This window comes from Xenopus laevis, chromosome 6S (genome assembly GCF_017654675.1).
Source record: "Xenopus laevis strain J_2021 chromosome 6S, Xenopus_laevis_v10.1, whole genome shotgun sequence".
In the NCBI taxonomy this organism is placed as follows: Eukaryota; Metazoa; Chordata; class Amphibia; order Anura; family Pipidae; genus Xenopus; species Xenopus laevis.
Genome location: NC_054382.1, coordinates 86,984,762 through 87,005,586, shown reverse-complemented (window position 1 = coordinate 87,005,586; position 20,825 = coordinate 86,984,762).

Here is a 20,825-nt window from a genome sequence, read left to right as displayed (position 1 = left end):
AGGCTATTCCGAGGAGCTACTGTGTACACAGCTAGACAAGGCTCTACAACATACGCAAAGTGATCTATTGTCTAGACCGCAACAGAAGACAGAAACAAACTCTCCAATGATCTTCACTACTACCTTTTCAACTGCATCAAAACATCTCACCGCCAGTATTAACAAACACTGGCCCATGCTGAACATGGATGAATCGCTCTCACTGCATGCAACTAAGAAACCCATGATGGGATTTCGAAGAGGTAAATCCCTCAAAGATATGCTAGTACGCACTGACTTTAAAGGCACCATTACTACTGACACTACCTGGTTGGCACAGAAAAAGAAACTGGGGTGCTACAAATGTCCTAATTGCGTAACATGCAGAAGCTTATTGACAGGCCCTGACTTTCCTCATCCACATACTGGCAAGAGAATCAAGATACGTGAGAGATTAAGTTGTACCTCCACATACATTGTCTATATCATTTCCTGTCCATGTGGCAAATATTATGTCGGAAAAACATGTACCACTCTCCGTGAGAGAATCAGCAATCATCGTTCCGCCATCAGCAAAGCATGGAAAGAAGGTAAAGCCATGCAACCTGTGGCAAAACACTTTCTAGTGGAAGGACACACTCTCCCAACGTTCAGATGCATGGCTATAGACTATCAACCTCCGTTGGAAAGAGGTGGCGATCGAGAACAAGCCCTGTTAAGAAGAGAGTCCAGGTGGATATACACATTGGACACAGTATCCCCCCGTGGTCTGAACGAAACACTCCCATTGGGGTGCTTCATATGAACTTACCTACTTATGGACAGTTTGCCCAGTATTTGTACTGTCATAATATGTTCTGAGATACATTACTCTGGGTTGCCATTTGATGTCCTGGGTCTCTCGTTATTGTGCTAATTTTCCTTTTATGTCAAAATATGTTTTTATTGTTCACAGTCTATGCCGTTATATCCACTGTCCCCTGTCACCCTACCCATGACTCAGTCTGGCATCAGGACCCCACGGGCAGTACCCCCGATATAGTGTGTTCCTCGTTGGTCTACTTATGGCTGTCACCGTCTCATTATACCATATGTGAGAGGCGCATTTGGGGAGCAAGCATTGGCCAAAGAGGTTCCAGCAGGGCTAAGTGCAGCAAGGTGCATGGGTCAGCGTTAGCTCGCAGACCTTACACCCTTATTGCTGCAGGGCCTGGGCTGCGATAGCAACAGCAGGGGAGTGCCACCGTTGCTATACAGTAGTGACGTTGGTTACAGCTCCTAGCTGTCAATCTGAGCGGTATGGCCTCCAATCGCAAGTATGCGCAAGTTGACGCACCACGCAGTAAGCTCCGCCCCCTCCGCGCCTGCAAGCGGCGAGAGACATACACAGCGCACAGGACCCTGGACGGGGACTGTATTGGGCCATCGACACACGATCCATGTAAAATAAGGGGCGCTAAGCCATGGCTGAGGAGGCAAGATCTTCTGACTATGGGACATACGGCTTTGTTTTTATTGTGCTTCACGTCTAGGTGCCACGATCACTGCTTGTTTACACTGTTACTAGGGTTGCTTAGCAACCAATTTTGGCGCCTTTTTCACAATTTAAGTGTCTCACTGTGCACTGAGCTTTTCACTCCCTGATGAAAGTTCCTGTGAGGAACTGAAACGTTGGTTCAGTCCAATAAACCTCCTATTTTTCTTCTAGAGACTTGTTGCTGTGTTTTTTTTTGGTGTGCCGTCACCCCACATTACTTATATATATATATATATATATAACATCAGATTACCCTTGTGCAATCTGCAGTTTTTTTGTGGAAATGCTGTGTTATACTAATCTATGAGTCTATAGCATCTGATCTATATATGTGTTTTATTGTACAGCTGACTTTGAGGATGGCTTGGTGGCCTCTATTTTTATCTCCTCTCCTTCAGTTTCTTAAAGTAGATCCACCTGTTACATAAATAGTGTCTAGAAAAGTATAAAAACAACATCTTCATAAATGACACACTAAAGATCAGTGAGATAAGACATTATCAATGTATCTAAAATATGTTTTGCTGTTTATTACACTTGGGGGTTATTCACTAAAATTCAACTTTTTCTCACTGTTTGACAAAAAAAAAATGATTTGATAAAACTACCAAACCCAAATCCCCTTTATTTACTAATAAAATTTCTCCAAAAATTCACTGCTAAAAAACATTGCAACAAAATCAAGCTTCAATTCGAATTGTGCACTTTTTTCAAACTGATGCTCCGAAAACGCGACTTTATCATCCTGAAAACCTGAATTTATCGGATTAGTGAATAAAAACCAGTGCAAACAGAGGAAAGCTCTTGGGAATCCAGAAGGTAAAACTCATGTTCCAAAGGTTTAAGGGAATGTCTGCCATTGACTTTTACATGATTTTGACAGGTTTTAGCTGGAGTATTTTTAGATTCAAATTTTTAGCAGCTTCATAGCAGCATAATAAATCTTGAAAATTCAAGTTTGTTTCCCTCTAAAACTCGAACAGTGAAAATTGACCTTTCATAAATAGACCCCTGGGAATATGAACATTGGCCATACCATTGAAATATGAAATTGTGTCAATAAATATTTGCCCCATTGTCCTGAAGCATTCTGGTAAACGAATTACAGAAAAACTAGAATGATACATGGGGCTATAGGGCAGTCTAGCTATTGAACAAAATATTCAACAAATCAGCAAAGTCATGCTCCAAAGTCATATGGCTCTGCTGGTTACTTACTGATAAATAAAATATAAAATATTGAACAAGGACTAGAAGAACCCAGGAATGCACATCAATCATTGATATTTACATGGAAAAATCTAAACAATTATCATAAATTGAGAAATAAAATATTCATAGAAATTAACTTCTGCTTTTCACTTCAAATGCATTTTTTCACGTTAATGCATTGGTAAACAATATATTGCAGTTAATTTGTTTTTGTTGGAGAAGCTCCTTTCCACTATGCATTGGTTGATGTGGAAGACCCAGGGCAAATAATAATGGCATCTGCACTTTTTTTTTTTCTAATGCAACAGACTGCATTTTTTCTGGTGAAACATACTGCATGTGAAATTCTAGAGAACCACAAATTTCACAAAATTTTAAAAAAAAACTATACTGGCCAAAGAGGTTTGCTAATCCTACTTACTGCCCCTCCAGCGATGACTCAATGTTCCCACAATTCCTTGAAGTCTTTCACTAACAGACCAAATCTGAAGCTGCTGTACAAATAACCCCCTGATTTTAAATTTTTCCTGGAACTGATGACATTTTTCTGGTTCCACACAGCCAAAGACAAATTCTCTTTTTGCTTTCTTTTGGGTTTACAAAGTACTGAGGGCCATACAGTTTGTTGAGAAAAGCAAATCACGTAACCAGGGGCGCCAATGAAGCCAATGTGTTGAAAAACATAGCCAAACAGGTTACCAGGGGTGATAAAAAGTCAGAGCCTGAATTTCTGGTTTTTAAAATGGAAATTTGGTTTTTCTAGAAATAGTTCCATGGCTGAATGTTTTGTTCATAAAACTGGCCAATGGTAAGGTCAGGAATCCAACTGAGATTCAGGTTATTGATCAGACTATAGGTTAGGACAGTCAGCAGACACTAAAAGTCTGTTAACCAGGTCAAGTGCCAAATCCAGGACATCAGCAGAAATAAAGCTTGGATAGGATCTCAGGTTAAAATAAAATTATTTATGAACAAATCCATACTGACGTATATGCTATACTTTTCTGTCTTTCTTTTCTTTCGTTATGCATAAATAACTTTTATTCCATTTGCTTTTCACAGTTGAAGTATTGCTGTTATTATTTGTTTATGATGCAGACTACAGTTGTAATGCTGGAATATCTGTAAACAAATTGGAATATGCTTATTCTGCAACAGCCACATGCTAATTTTTTTTTTACACCCAGGGATTTCAGTTGTGCACATAATATAATTTCTACCAATCTATTTTAAAGATTCATTTTGCATTCAACAGACACAACAGTGTATTGGCTCCGAGTAGGCAGTCCTAAACAATGAGAAAATCTTAAACTGTGTATGATATTCTGCAGACTGTTTAATGACCCTCACTAAGAAGCAATTTCACACAACTTTGTGGGATAATGTAATAACTAAAGAGATAATAAACTGTACATTAAAATCCAGTTACCTTCTACGGCTGCTTTCTAAATGGCTTTAATATTGATTGATATTGTCCTTCCTTTGCTGTTTACTAACAGTACGTGAGACATCTTCTCTTTTATCCAACCATGTCATTACAACATTCCTGCTGTGGCAAATATGTTTATTTGTACACAGCACAGAACATTCTTTCTTAAAGGTTTTATCATGATTCCTTAAAATTTGTCTGTCAACTGAAAGTCACAAAAAACATAAAAGTTTTATTATGTTTCCCATAAACTGACAATTTTATATACTTACTCTTTCTTTATTATTGCCAGGGCCTAACTGCTCAATTAGAGGAAAAGTTTGGACCAAGGAGGAAGCACAAGTCCAGTACATGGTAGCCAAGGGGTTAAAAATGATCTTAGTCGTATTCAGGCAAAGGTTCAAAGGCAGACAGCAGTCAGAAACAAAGCAGAGGGTCAGAAATCCAAGAAACAGCCAATAGTACCCAGGAACATTAAAGCACCCTGGAACTCTAACAAGTGTGACCTATTTTTGGGCATTGAACCCATGTTTTGGCGTCCTTTTTATTTAGAGTTTTCATGTAGCATGACGCAATGACGTCAGTGGCGGCCCTGGGAGCCTCTTTCCGGATTATGAAGCAGAGCACTCCTCAATTGAGCGCACCTGACACTGCCCCTCCCCCAGGGGTGCCACTGGACCACTGTGTCCCAGTTTCAGAAGAAACTGTTTGTAGAATTCTCACACCGATCGAGGAGTGTGGACATAGAAGTACTTTACCCAGGAACATTTCGCTGGATCAAACCTTTTCCATTGGATGAGGAATTGTAATGTTCCCCTGGAGAATCTTGAATCTAAAACCGTTTCCACTTCATATTACTGCTGACCACCGATGGTAACAGGAGGAGGAGTTTGTTATGACAAGAATTGATTAGAAATTGCCAGTTTAGCCAGAGAAACATAGAATACATTTGGGATAAGCATATTTGGGGAAGGTGGAGTCTTACAACCACAGGGTTAATCCAGAATGGAGAAAAGACCAACACATTTTGGGCCCAATTTTGGTGAAGGAAATAGGATTTCTATTCCTAGTAGAGAGCCACACCTTATACCCTACAGTGTTCTGGGGAGAGGATTTACATCTTATATTGGCATAATCCTTATGAGACAATGAACTCTTTTCTAAACTTGCTTTAGTGGATGATCAATTGGCGGGCATGTGGGCCACATGATCATTAGCAGCTGGGATATCCGACAAGAGAAAGTCTTGAGGGAACGCTTAGAGATATTAACTGTACACGGTCAGGAAGGGTGATCTGCCAGTGGATGCTTGAGAGGCATTATTGTGAGCGAATTCTTCCCAGGGAAGCAAATCGGACCAATTGCCCTGACAAAGGGAGACATGACTTCTCAAGAGCTGTTTCAGTGCTTGGTGTACAAGTTCAACTGCCCCATTGGATTGAGGGTGATAAGCAGAGGGAAACTGGAGAGCAATACCTAGAATTTTACATAGGGAACACCAAAACTTGGACACAAACTGGGAACCACTGCCCAAAACTATCTCCGCTGGAAATCCATGCATACGGAAAATGTACTGGATAAAAAGTTGGGAGAGTTCCACCACAGAGTGATCTTCCAGAAAGGGATGAAATGTGTTATTTTGCTAAAATGGTCAATAACAACCTACAGTAAATGTGTTACCCTTGGAAGGTGGCAGCTTAAAATGAAGTCCATGGCTAAGTGGGTCATGGGATGGAAGGGAATGGCTAGAGTTTACAACAGGCCATGTGGTCATGAGTGACTGGATTTAGAAGAGGCACAGATAGTACAGGCCACCACACAAAGGGGGTCATTTATAAACTTTGCGCTGGGCAGATTGGTTCGCAAAGTGAATATATTTGCCTTGCGCATGGTTATATTTATAAAGCTGAATAAGAGGGGGCAAACAGAATTGCGAATTTTTTTTTCACAATGCGAATGTCTATAGGAGCTTTTTAAATATGACACAATTCACAAATTGCGAATATTTATGTGCACACTCTGCGACTCAATTACGACACAACTTTGGTGGCGGATAAAATATTCGCAAAACAGTTTCGCAAACTGAGAATTTAAGTTACTGGCAAAGCTATTTTCGCGCACAACAACCTCGCACATTGGGTGCGCTCGCGCAAACTCCCTTCTCATTTGCCCACCATTTGCGAAAATTTATTCACACTGCGAATTCGCAAAAACTGGAAAGACAGGCAGAGCAGTGTAATATATTAGCGTTCAGGAAAAAACATGCGCAATACAACCATTTGCGAAAAATATGCGATGCGCGAACTTTATAAATGACCCCCAAAGTCTTTAACATCCTTCCATAGAGTTTGCCACCATACGAGGCGACAACACATCCAACGTTTTTTTGCCTGGCATGTGTGGAACAGGGTTTGCTGGAGGATGGGAAAGCGGAGTTCAGGTATACCATCCCAAAGGGGGTTTTAGTGGGAGCCGAGGATTGAACAGACTCAATCTGGGAGGCAGGGAAGCAACAATCTTGGTAAAAGGGACAATTCGGTTTTGGTCCTCATTGTAATTTTCCACAGGAATGAAGCTTCTAGATAGAACATCTGCCTTTCAGTTCTTGGAACCAGGATGGTATGTGATAAAATTAAATCTGAAAAAGAAGAGCACCCACCACACCTAGTGAGGAATCAACCTCTTGAGGGCCTGAATGTATTCCATATTTTTATGATCTGTGATTTGATGTGTTCTCCTTCCAGGAGATGTTGCCACACCTCTAGAGCTAGCTTAACTGCCAGTAACATACGGTTCCCAATGTAGTTGTTTTTCTCATCAGAGGAGAATTTCTTAGAAAGATATGTACACATGGGTGTAACTTCCCTTCTGCAGTTTGTCTTTGGGAAAGTATGGCTCAGAAGTGTCCTCAATGAAAAAGGGTTGAAGAGGGTCTGGATGTCTGCAGGCAGGAGCAGAAGTAATGGATTCTGTTTAAGATTCAAAGGCTTCCAGGCTTGTGGGGGCCAAGAATTAGGTTTCTCTTCCTTGAGAATGAGAGCCAGGATAGGAGCTATGAGGGAGGAGGACCCTTTAATGAACTGTCTATAGTAGTTAGGAAAGCCAATTTATCTTTGTATGGCTTTGGTGCAGTAGGGAGAGGCCAGTTCTAGTTATAGGAGAATCTGAATCTATAGGTGTTTTTTGTTGCGCTACAATTATTTTCACCCATTGGAGTCTATGGGCTTAAAGGCAGAGACCATCTCATCTAAAATCCCTCCTGAAAGATAATGTAGATGAGAAAGGGAATTTTGGTAACTTCAAAGATGCACTTCTCCAATTTAGCATAAAGGGAATTTTCCCTCAGATGAGAGAGTACTTCCTGTACCTGGGCTCTGTGACTAACCAAGTCTTTGGAAAAATAAGGATGTCATCTAAATAAACAACCACAAATTGCCTCAGACAATCTCCAAAGATATAATTCACAAACTCTTCAAAGACAGCAGGGGCATTGCAAAGACTGAATGGCATTACCAGATATTTACAATGTCCATCTCTGGCAATAAATGCTATCTTCCTCTAATCCCTCTCTTTAATTTGGATCAAATTAAACCCACCATGGAGGTACAATTTAGTGAAGATCTTCGCCCCTCTTAATTGGTCAAAAAGTTCAGAGATGAGGGGCAGAGGGTAACGGTTCTTAACTATGATTTTATTAAAGCCTCGATACACAGGTGTAACCCACCATCCTTCTTCTTCACAAACAAGAATCCAGCCCCTGCAGATCAGGTAGAAGGTCGTATCAATCCCCATTGGAGATTGTCTTGAATACTGTATACTCTTTCATAGAGGAGATCTCAGCTGGAGATAAAGAATAAGTACGACCTTTGGGGGCCATGGTTCCAGCGTGAAAATTGATGGGGCAGTCATAGGGGCAGTGAGGAGGGAGGAATACAGTTAACTTTTTACAGCAAACATCAGAGAATTCTCTGTAGATGGCTGAAATGGATTGGAGATTAGTAGTGAAGCCACCCAATGAATGGGATTAACAGGCAAACAGTTCTTTAAGCAGAAAGGACTCCAATGAGAAATTTGGCATGTTGACAGTCTTGTCAGCCAAATCTGTAACAGGAGGAGGAATCAATGAGAGTTCTTTTAGGGGGGGGGTTCAATGCCGTCCAGATAAGACTCCCTGATCTTATCTAGGCACTTGAGTTTCCCTGCTTGAAGAGACAGTTTTTAGTGAAGTGGGCTTTGACTCTGCAGTATAAACATAATCCAGTAGAGATTCTCCAGAGTTTATCTTGTTTAGAGAGATGTGCCCTACCAATTTGCATAGGCTCCTCTGGAGGAGTAGCAAGGGGTTGAGCTGTAGCGAGATGGCATCAGTGCGCAGTCCTGGGTGGCGCCATCTTGATTACAATGCAGAGCACTTCACAACGTAGTGCTCCTGACAATTATCTAATGCTGTTGAATGCATTTTACAAATAAAAGGGCTTATGTAATAAAAGACACTAAGTTTGCCCAGGAGCAGAAATCCGTGGCAATCAGTTTTAAAAGCAAACATCTTATAGGTTGCTATTGGTAACAGCTCCTGGACAAATTTAAAGGAATAGTTCAGCGTGAAAATAAAAACTAGGTAAATAGATAGGCTGTGCAAAAAAAATGTTTCTAATATAGTTAGTTAGCCAAAGATGAAATGTATAAGACTGGAGTGACTGGATGTGTAATAAAGTAGCCAGAACACTACTTCCTGCTTTTCAGCTCTATAACTCTGAGTTAGTCAGCGACTTGAAGGGGGGCCACATGGGACATATCTGAGTTTGCAATTGATCTTCCGCATGCAGCTTAGATTCAAAAGCAACAGATATGACCCATGTGGCCCCCTTCAAGTCTCTGATTGGTTACTGCCTGGTAACCAGTCAGTATAAACCAAGAGAGCTGAAAAGCAGGAAGTTGGGCTATGTTCTGTTATGTTAGATATCCAGTCACTCCAGTCTTTATACATTACATTTTTGGCTAACTAACTATATTAGAAACATTTTTATTTTGCACAGCCTATCTATTTACCCAGTTTTTATTTTCACGCTGTACTATTCCTTTAATGCCTTTTATTACATGAGGAAATGGGTCATTTATGACCTCAAGGGCCTTTATGCTAAAATAGACACATTTTTCACATATTGACACATTTCATTAAAAGTAGAAATGTTCTCCTATTGACAATGAGTAACACTGATAATGCCACCACATAAAAGTGGCAGTAATTCCAGGGTTCCCTCAGCAGACTAATGTAAACCCCACTCTAAAAATGTTAGCCCCAGCCTCCAAATGTCACTGCCTTTGTAAATGACCCTTACAGATTACTGCAGATTCTAATGCGTGCTCTAATTAACTCTGTTGGCTTGTGTATTGCAAGCATTAATCAGTTTTTATTCATGGGCTACAGGCTAGTACAAATTCTATCCACTTCACAGTTTGTTACATGCAATACTTACAGTAGGCACCTCAATGTGTTAAATTCAGTAAACCCAGTTACCAACCCTTGCTCAGGTTTATGAGCTTTAGGTTGTTAATAAATTATGTCTATTTAAAATTTTGGAATAAAACAAAATATAAAATATTTGGTTCACATCCCCAAGCTTGTATGTGTTTCCCTAAGGGCCTCATTTTAATTAGGCACTCTCCAAAATAAAACCCCAAAATATGTTATTCAGAAAGTGGGGAGTATAGTACATCATCAGAAGCTGACAGCACTTTCAAATGTGTTTAAGATCGTATGTATTGTGATCCACACAAAAGGTAGTTCTTTTTGATATTCATCAATTGAAAAAAGCAATTTGTGATTTTCAGAAAAAAACTTGAATGCGACCTTCATGAATTGGTTGAAGTAAGTTTTCACAGATTTTCACCTTTATGTTAACTTTTAGTATGTTATAGAATGGCCAGTTCTAAACAACTTTTAAATTGGTCTTCATTGTTTATTTTTCATATTTTTTGAATTATTTATCTTCTTCTGACTCTTCTCAGTTTTCAAAAGGGGGTCACTTACCCCATATAAAAACAAATGTTCTGTAACACTACAAGTTTATTGTTATTGCTACCTTTTATTACTTAGCTTTCTATTCAAGCCTCTCCTATAGGGATAAGCAAATTTGTCCCGTTTCGCCACGAATTTCGCAAATTTCCTGCGAAATTTGTGAAACTGGTAGGAATTCGCGAAACAACAATTTTGACACCAGCGACAATTCGCCAGCAAATTCGAAAATGTATTTGCCGACGGCAAAATTAGCAAATTCGCACCTGGCGAATAAATTCACCCATCACTACTCTCCCATTTATATTGCAGTCTCTTATTCAAATCAATGCATGGTTGCTAGGGGTGAACTGCCCCTTTACGTAGAATATGGGACCTGAATGATGGGGCAGATTTACATAGGGTCGAATATCGAGGGTTAATTAATCCTCGATATTCGACTGGCAAATGTAAATCCTTCGACTTCGAATACCGAAATCGAAAGAATTTAGCGATATTCCTACGATCGTCCGATCAAAGGAATAATCGTTCGATCGAACGATTAAATCCTTTGAATCGAACGACTCGAAGGATTTTAATCCAACGATCGAAGGATTTTCCTTGTTAGGAAGCCTATGGGGACCTTCCCAGGTAGGTTTTAGGTGGCGAACTAGGGGGTCAAAGTATTTTTTAATAAGACAGTACTTTCGACTATCGAATGGTCCAATAGTCGAACAATTTTTAATTCGAATCATTCGATTCAAAGTCGAAGTTGTAGTCGAAGGTCGAAGTAGCCTATTCCATGGTCGAAGTAGCCATATTCAACCATTCGAAATTCGAAGTATTTTTTCTTCTATTCCTTCACTCGAGCTAAGTAAATGGGCCCCTTACAGTTCAGAAGAATCAATTGAAAGGTAAATTGTTAAATCCAAAATTACCAGTTTTGTTACCTAATGATATCCATCATTACTTTTCAGTAAAAAATAGTGCTGTATGTTTAAATCTAGATATGAGTACATAGGGGGAATGTAGTGATGAATGTAGGATGAATTTCTCCCTTTTCACTTTGCCAAAAAATTAGAAATGCAAAACTCGAATTTTTCAGCTTGCGTCAATTCGCATCAATTTTGACACTGGTGTTAAGGACAATGGGCATTTAAATAGTCTTGGCACGCAGTGGTTTTGACATGAGCACCTTTTCCAACCCACGTCCAATTTTTTGTACGTCGGTGAATTTTCGCGGGAGTTTCGCTAATTTATTCAAGGAGGGAATTCTTCGCAAATTCAGACCTGCCGAATTTATATGCATATCACTAGGGGAATGTAGTATTGGTCGCTACAGCAAAAATCATTTGCAATGAGAACACTTTGCTCCTCGCACAACAGTAGGGTAGAGATTGCGAATTTTAGAGTTTACGAATACAGTGTACGTAATAAAATTTCACAATTGCAAACCATTTTTTGTAACAAAATATTTAACAAAACTGCAGAGCAGGTGTTAAAGGTTCGCAATGCGCAATAAAGATTCGCAATGCAATCAAAGCCTAATGAAGAATATTGCTACAGGCAAATTATTATTTGCAAAGTTTAGATTTTTGTGAATTTTATTAACGTTTCCCCCATAAAGTTTTAGGCTTTCATCCCTTCTTTCTCTGTGTAAAATTTATTTAAAGAAAAGAAAACAAGCTAGGAGAGAAATTAGCTATTTATTCAGTGTAAACACACAGAGTGGGACAAGGGTGTCACTTTCAAGTGCAAAATGTTTTGTTAGTAGTGCCATACTGTTTGAGTGATAAAATGAAATATAACGCAAAACAATTAATAACTAAATAAAAAATGAAACTTCTGTGTTTGAATGCTCAGGCAGGGAGATTTGAGTATTTATATGGAAAATAGAATCTGTTGAAGTGGGCTGTACTTCCTGCCACGGTAAGAGGGGCGCCTGGTCTCTGGTGGGCATGTAAATGACAACCTTTGTATGGAGAATAGCACCAGACTGTGAAACTTTTTTTTTTGTTTAAAAAGCCTTTATTTGAGCTTTGGGCATCACCGCAACGTTTCAGGCCATGCGGCCTTTTGTCAAGCATGTAAATGACATCATGCGAGTATGCACAGTTGGGTGGGTTGGGGCATCCGGTGCCTAGAGAGGCGCTGGACCGAAATACAGCCCTGGTTATATATTAAAAGTAGCGCCTAACCAGGTTTTGTGTTCTTATGTGGACAAAGAGACAGTGAACGTGTAGTATATTTATCCTCATAAATGTTGTGAGCTTGAAGGACTTCTGGTGCCTGTGGGATTCTCATGTATAATAACATTTTAGCTATTGATTTAAATTACTATGACAACAGAGCCCCTTGTGATAAGACTGAAACGGACGCATATTAAAAGCGGAGTCATGAAAACCTCATTTAGATCAATAAACAGTTAAAATGTTATAAAACCCAAATCGAGAATCCCCTGGGCAAGAAAAAAAGTTTGTCAAGTGCAAGAAATACAAAGAAGACGTGAATTAAATTAAGACAGGATTATGTTTCTCTGTGTCTGTTTAAGCTTCTTAAATGATAAAACAAATGAACTTCAACACAATAGAGGGTGTGTTGCCCCTGAACTTTACTGAAAAATGTAAAAATCTCTAATTGAAGGGATAGCAATTAATAGTCTCTGAAGGGGCTTTTAGACCACACCCAGTCCTTAATCTCTGAAACAGCCAAGATTTGGCTGGTTATCTATAATATACAGTATGGGTGTGTACCTGTTTTGCTATATACAGTATACTAAACCAAGTTATAAGGACTACAATGAACAAAGGAGATGGAGTTGAGAATTTTTAGAAAGATATATAATACATCTTTTAAGAGAAGGTTTGAAGGCAAGTTAAAAAGTGCATAGTGTTAGGAAGCAAGGAAGGGATTCCCAAAGATGGGCAAAAGAAAAGCAACTGTTAAGATGGATGGGCACAGAGAAAACATTAATGACTGCATCAGAGACAGCTGATGGAGGGAAAGGTCAGATAATATGAAGTTGTAATACTCTAGACAAAATATAATAAGAACATTAACCTTTTTGGTGACATTTAGGGGGTTATTTATTATGCTCCTTTATTAATATCCGAAATTCGAATCATTAGTAGTTTTCGGACTAAAAAAAAAAACTGACTTTTAAACCTGATGGTCTTAAAAGTCCGACTCCGAAAACCCGGCATCTCAAAGCTCTCGAGGTCCTGTATAAGTCAATGGGGAAGGCCCCAGTGTCTGCGCTGCTGTCCGTACTGGTATCCAATAATTTCAGGGATTTTGGACCAAAAAGTCTGAAAAATTCACAGTATTTGCGGAAATGGACGAAAAGTAAGTGCAGGGCTTACCAAGAAAATAGCTTTCAATAACTAGACCAACAAACATGAACTTCAAATGAAGTTTAAAATATTACATTTTATCTCTGCATGAGCATGACTATACAAATAATTGTACAGGCATAGGATTTATTATCTGTATCTTTCTGTTATTTTGACTTTAATCTGCTAAAAACTATGAAACATTAAATGAACCCAATAAGATTGTTTTTAATGGCAAGATCCCTCCTCTAACCCTTTACTACCTGATATAATGTTTATGACGGTATAAGTTGTGGGGTATATTTACTTTGCATTTTAGTCGATTTTCTACTATGGATGTGAAATCTGCAAAGTCTCTAACACGCAGGTTCTGTTCATTTTAAATAATAATAGCATCACATCTGTTTCTTGTCATTCCCATGGTACGTTGTCTGAGTAAAGTGAATCCTGAAGATCATAAACAGTGGCTTGCTTTAACTGAACAAAATTCCCTAAGCTCTCTTATGTCTATGCCATCTGGTCTTGGTGTTTTATTCATTGTAAGTTTATACTTAACACTTTTGGATTTTTCCTTGTGTTGGATATAGGTGCTGCTTATTGGAGATAATGCAGTGTTTATGTATTTTCCCTTTAAAGATATTTTGTTCGGAATCTTTTAGACTTGTCATTGCCAAATAACTAGCTCATATTCTAAATGAATAGTTCAGTTATTTCCATATATTTACTTGATATGTCATCCGATCATTTAGAAGTCGACACAATTTAAAATGTGGATAGTCATTTTACTAAAATGTCATGTTATCATTAATGCTTTCAGTGTCCCCCGAAATATGATATATTTAAAGCTTTGTTTAGACTGTAGTATTGCTAAGAAACAACGAAGGCTGCCATGTTGCAGCCTAGAGAACAAGTAGGTTTCTGCAGACAAATATCTGAACATTCTTGCCCAGTATTAATATTATGAGTGGTTAAGTAATTCCTTAGCATGTATATGATGCATTTTGAACACCTCTGTTCAAAACTACTTCCTTTGGGGCATATCTCTTTCTCGAGATAGTTTTATTGCAGGGGATGATATAGCAGCTGTTGGAGTAAGAACACCTAATGCTAGTGCCTGTATTTCATGATAAAAAAGAGCAACGGTTTTATCTTAAAGGAGAAGGAAACCCCCTGGGCACAAAACCCCTCCCCCCTCCCCTGTGTTGCCCCCCTCCCCTGGCCTACCTGTCCCCCTGGGCAAATGCCCCTAACTTGTTACTCACCCCTCTGCGCAGGTCCTGTCCAAGGAGTTCACAGTCGCCATCTTCTCCCACGCGCATCTTCTTCCTGCTTTGACCAGCGTCTTCTGGCGCATGCGCAGTAGGAACAGTTACCGGTACGGATCTACTGCGCATGCACCGAATGTCTCAAAGTGAAATTGTAAAACTTTGTGACATTCGGCGCATGCGCAGTAGATCCGTACCGGTAACTGTTCCTACTGCGCATGCGCCAGAAGACGCCGGTCAAAGCAGGAAGAAGGGAGGGGGGCAACACAGGGGAGGGGTTTTGTGCCCAGGGGGTTTCCTTCTCCTTTAAGAAAGAACACATCTGTACAAACAAAGAATTGTGGATTTAGAGTATTAAATTGACAAGTACAAAATAAGCTCTAGAAGAGGTGGGCATACTTCCTCACCGGCATGTGAAGGCCACTTTATCAATTTTCAAGTTTGTGATTTAAAACAATATGATTGTGGGGGAAAATGTTGAAAAAATGGGTGTTTATATCTTACCACCTTTTTCCCTTTGATCACTGGCATATTTAAGAAGAAATTTGAATTGGCCAATCACGTATACTTGCAGTAGAAATAGTTGATCACAAATACTCAAGTCCACCTTCTGGCTAATATGAGTTGCTGTGCCAATGTACAAACTAAGGACACATGTGCACACTAGGTTATGTTTAGGGATGTAGCGAACCGCCGATAATGTGTTCGCGAACGCCGTTCGCGAACACCGGCAAAAAATGCAAACAGTTCGCGAACTTCGAACATCCGAAAATCGTTCGATTCGAACGATCGAAGGATTTTAATCGTTCGATCGAACGATTTTCGTTCGAATCGAACGATCGAAGCCATTTTGACGCGAACGCCTATTGGCGAACGTCGCGCGACGTTCGCGAACTTGCGGCGGACGCGAACAGCCGATGTTCGCGCGAACAAGTTCGCCGGCGAACAGTCCGCGACATCCCTAGTTATGTTACCCAATGAATAGACAGAGCTGTGTCGTTTGCTTTCACACTTCTTCCTGTTCGAACTTTCCTGTGTTATTTCCTGTCAGGTGGTATCTGAGTGAGCAATACCTTGATTTTTTTTAAATAAATAATACAAAATTGATCTCCAGCACTAGTTTGCAAGAGCATTTAGGGAATAATGATCATGATATAGTTGTCTTCTGATATTATTAATTAACCCTCGATATTCGACCTTAAGTAAATTTTCCCTCAAGAGTCAGAGAATCCTAAGCAGAGATCCACAAGGTGAAAAGACATGTTACACTAGGCAATGATCCAGAATTCACTCTCAGGTGACAAGCATATATTCTACAGTGGTGAACTGATCACACCCGGCAGTATGGACCTTACAAGGTACTAAATACATTATCTAAATCATATTGAAAGAAGCTGTCTTGTGATGGGGTCGGAATGCCTGTAATCCAACCATGGTTGCCAAACTTTTAAATACTTATCGTGGGTATTATTAAGAAAGCTAGCCAATTTTTCATTCGCTGTAATCCAATCTACTTTGTGTTTAAAGGCCCAAAGCTTTAAAGGCCAAGCTTTAGCTACGGTTTGTTTTGCGGCCATAAATATTATCATGAGGAGTTTATTCTGCAATTTAGTAAAACCTGCAAATTTGCCATTCAAGAGTGCTATTATCACACTTACAGATTTACAATACATACAAGAAATGTAGTAACTGTGTAACAGTTTAGAGAGCCATCCTTACTCAGCTGCTCCTGGGAAACATGAGAACTTTTTAATTAAAGGCTTAATTGTAGTTAACCTGCTTTGTGAGTGTTTACAAAACTTCGTTACAATTTGAATCTATATGGGATGCCAGAGGCGGAGCATCCAAGGAACCACCACAGGAATTGATTGAACCCAACGCTAATCAGTGTAAAAAACTTTTTTGTTTTAAACCCTAAAAATGACTTTGGCTAAAAATGCTATATTTTATATACTGAACTTATTGCACCAGCCTAAAGTTTCAGCTTCTCAATAGCAGCAATGATCCAGAACTTCAGACTTGTCACAGGGGGTCACCATCTTGGAAAGTGTCTGCGACACTCACATGCTCAGTGGGCTCTGAGCAGCTGTTGAGAAGCTAAGCTTAGGGGTCGTTGCAAATTATCAAGCAGAAAATGAGATGTGTCTGTAATAGAAGTTGATGCTACAAGGCTGATTATTAAATCATGATGTTAGTTGCACTGGTTTCTGTGCTGCCATGTAGTAATTATCTGTATTAATTACTAATCAGCCTTATATTGTGACATTTCTATTCTATGTGTAATGTATATTGTGAGTGGGTCCCTAAGCTCAGTAAGTGACAGCAGCACAGAGCATGTGCAGTGAATCAGCAGAAAAGAAGATGGGGAGCTACTGGGGCATCTTTGGAGACAGATCTTTACTGCTAAATGGCTGTGGTTGCCTTGGGCTGGTACAGAAGCACAAAACATAATGTACAATATTTCTAGCTACTTCTTTAGTTAGGCTTTAGTTCTCATTTAAAACATGAAACATTAAAAAAAAAGCATTTCAAAAAAGTAAAGTTTGTGGTGGGAAAAGCATCTTAAAGGTGAATTATCCCTTTGACCATAAGGGGTATATTTATCAAAGGTCGAAGTTAAAAAAACTTTGAACTTTGAATTCAAAAAGACCAACCGAATGGTGGTCGAAATTTTTTGGGGTGGAAGTGGGCCGAATTCAGCCTACTTCAAATCGTACGATCGTACTACGATTGTACTACGATCGTACTTCGAACTACTTTGATTCAAAGTTATTTTTAACTTCGACCTTTGATCTCCCCAACTCCCACAATTGCCTCCATACGGGTTCTAGGAGGTCCCCCATAGGCTAAAACAGCACTTTGGCAGCTTCGAAGTTTTAAAGAGACAGGGCTTCAAAAAAATTCGACCTTCGAATTTCGATGTTTTTTCAAATTCGAATCGAAGTTGGACTATTCTCTAGTCGAAGTACACAAAAAATAGCTCAAAGTTTTTCAATAAGAAACTTCACCTCGACCTTTGATAAATCTGCCCCTTATAAATGTTTATTCTGCTCTAAATATACAGTATGTACATTACACTTTTAATTTTCTTTCAAGTACAGGAAATATGCTATATACACTATACTAAATACACTATAATTTTTGCTTCCAAACATTACTATTTTACTCCATATATATAATTGAATGTCCATTCTAACAGTACATTTTTAACATCAAATATCTTTTGCTAAATTGCTGATTATGTGCATAGTGAAGTACCATTTTCCACTGTATTTCATATTCTAATGTGGAGACAAAATCTTTGTTAATTTAATACAAATCAGAATGTTCACTACGTAATAAAAGACTCTGTAAATCATTCATACTTTCATAAGCCTTAAAGCTATTCAATCTGGCAGTCAAATTGGATTTGTTCACTTCATTTTTTCATCTTTAACTTTAACGGCGCTATTAACAATTTAAAGTTTGCTGTATAAAAGAATCAGAAAAATGATCATATTAACTGATAAAATGTAGGTCTTTCAAAAAAATCACTGCACATGTTCTGTTTCTGTTATTACCCTAAAATGACATTCTTTTTGTATTTTTACAAAATCTACACAGTTGATCTACATATTTATCACTCTGCAAAACTCCCATCCTATATATAAATCAATGGCATTTGATTTTTTTCCATTATCTTATATAAATGATCAAAAATGTTTTAACACACTTGAAATCATGTCTAATTTTTTTTCTATTACTGTGATCCAGTTGAATCTTTGTTAACCTGATTTTATTTTCTTAGCTTTGGGCATTTTTAACATATATTGTCAGCTCTGACAAGTAATTCAATAACTGTCTAGTTTTGCAATGAAAGCTATGTAAAGCGGAAAGTGTAAAACTTTCTCAGTTGTGAAAGACACTGGAGAAATTTACTGTAAAAAATCAAGAAATAAGTCGAAACATCAAGTACATTGTGGTTCAGTTTTAATTTGTGTGGACAGCAGTAAAATGACCATAACATTTGAAAGGATGTTGACATATATAGTGAATAAAGTACCCCCTCTTGTAAAATATAAGGATATTATAAGTTACCGAGGAGTTTCATGACCATATAAAAACACGAGGCCGAAGGCCGAGTGTTTTTATACAGGTCATGAAACTCCGAGGTAACTTCTAATATCCTCATATTTTACAACTGGGGGTACTTTATTTATTATAATACACAAATTGCAATGAGTCATGTGACAGAAATGACATCAGAACTGACCGTTTATAACTGATGACATCAGAACTCACCGTTTATAAGGATATAATTTACAGGATATTCATGGCTTTTGTGTATTATATAAGGATATACACTTCCAGGATACTTATATACTCCCAAACTGTGTGTTGAATATAAAAAGTGCATTTCAAAGAACAATAGGTGGATTCTTCCTCTATATATATATATATATTTTGGTCGCAAGTACTCAAAAGAAACATTTCTAATACAGAGTCCAAAGATGATCTGCAAACTCATAAATAGGCCCACCCGGGATTTTTCACGGTGTCCCACTAGCCCAGTCCTACACTGTATGTATATATTAAATCAGAACTATAACAAACCTCTCCATAGTACAGTTCTCCATAAGACAAAATGTCATCCTTGAGATGTGAGATGCTGTAGAATACCTGATACATGATATTAGTTTCAAGAAAGGGTCATATACCTTTCAGCAAGTGCAAAAATAAAAATATATTGATACTCTTACTAAACAAAACTAATAATACAACATGTGTAAAATACATTTTAGGGAATCTCAGCTGTGAACAACAATGAAACATTGTGACATGACCTAAACAATCTCTGATGGCCTATGGTGGTGTCTCACATAGGAGCATATTTCATAAAGGGTGAAAGAGAAAAATTCTCTAGAAAACACTACTAATGTAACTATGCTGGTGAATTTTCACAGAGAATTCACACCAGGACAAAATTCACCATATTTTTCTTGAAAATTTGTTCTTAAGATTTTTATTAAATATGAGATATGTTGTGAAAATACACCTGGCGAATTGAGGTGAACTTTGGTGACGTTAGACGAAGAGTAAATTCACACTTTAGTAAATGTGCTCCATAGAGTAACACATAGCAAGTTAGGTTGAAAAAGACACATGTCCATCAAGTTCAACCTTTTAAGTCTATATATATATATATATATATATCCTATCTAACTGCTAGGCAAAAAAAAAAAAACATTTGAAGCGTCTCCAATTTACCTCAGAGGGGGAAAATATCCTTCCTGACTCCAAAATGGCAATCGGAATAGTCGCCATGATCAACTTGTACTATGAGCTACAATATTTTCCATAACCCTGTATTCCCATCCAACCCCTTCTTAAAGCTATCTAATGTATCAGCCAGTGCAACGGATTCAGGGAGAGAATTCCACATCATCCAAGTTATGTGGAATACAGAGAAGATTCTGAAACCCTATCATGCATACTGACATACATCCCTCAATTTAATCAAATAAGAAACATTATCAATAGAAATGTAGTGATTTTAGAAACAGATCCTATATTAAAGAAAATCCTTTAAAAAGGGCATACATGTGTCCCTAGGAGAAAAGAAACTTTAGGTAACAAACTCATACCCAGTTTTATTAGAATTAAAAAACATCGTAACACTTGGTTACAAACAGGGTTGCAAGCAGATGCATTACATGTAAATATATAAAGAAAACATCAGTTTTTACCTCTTCCACTACCAATAAGATATATAAAATATGACACTACATTAATTGTAACACAAGAACATTTATTTACTAACTTGTGATAAATGTCAGAAACAAAACGTAGGTCAAACCAGTCGTAAATTAGAATTAGGAAACATATACTTAACATTACAAAAAGAAAACTGTGTAACCCCTGTAGCAAAACACTTTGCGGACTATAATAATAGAATATATCCTTTCTAAGTGTAATAGGTATTGATAAAATTGTTCAAAACATTCGAGGAGGTAATAAAACTTCAGACCTGTTAAGAAAAAAAGCAAAATGGATCTTTTACCTAGGGACCAGACAACCAATGGGGTTACATTTTGGAA